Source organism: Hevea brasiliensis, unplaced genomic scaffold, assembly GCF_030052815.1.
Source record: "Hevea brasiliensis isolate MT/VB/25A 57/8 unplaced genomic scaffold, ASM3005281v1 Scaf44, whole genome shotgun sequence".
NCBI lineage: Eukaryota > Viridiplantae > Streptophyta > Magnoliopsida > Malpighiales > Euphorbiaceae > Hevea > Hevea brasiliensis.
In genome coordinates this window covers 88625-89110 of record NW_026614962.1, presented here as the reverse complement: position 1 = coordinate 89110, position 486 = coordinate 88625, and the positions used below count along the sequence as shown (strand labels likewise).

Here is a 486-nt window from a genome sequence, read left to right as displayed (position 1 = left end):
CAAGTGGAGTTGTCACTGAGCCACTCTGTCAACAAAACAAGCCGTTAGTCAAGAGGTTAGAAACCGTGTTCGGTATCGACAGAGAAAGTAGGGAAAGACAGTGACACAATAGCTCTAACAGAAGCAAGCTGTCAAGAGGGAGCAATGCAGTCAGTATACAGAGTCGGCTTTTTAACCATCTGATTCGCGAGCTTAGTCACCCCTGCCCTATGGATGGTTTCATAGCTTCTGTCAGGTCAGGAGTGAACGAAGGAAAGGTGGTTTCAAGGAAGCCTTCCGTTGATTGTGCGTTTACGCGCTTAACTTGCATTGGCAACGTCGGCCTATCTATATCCAACGTGAGAGACCAATTGCCTTAGTTAGAAGGAAGGCGTTCTCGAGACATAGCTTTCAATCCGAAATCCCAGCTATTACCTGGTGACCTAGGTTAAAAGAAGGGCAGCTTTCTTCTCATGATATTTCTAGTTAGAAAGAGAGCTCGAAGTA

General features: G+C 45.9%; 1 pseudogene; it reads left to right on the top strand.

Annotated features, from left to right (window-relative positions):
• Positions 1–209: 209 nt before the first annotated feature.
• The window catches only part of LOC131177394 (ribosomal protein S4, mitochondrial-like), a 1124-nt pseudogene continuing 847 nt past the window's right edge, over positions 210–486 (top strand).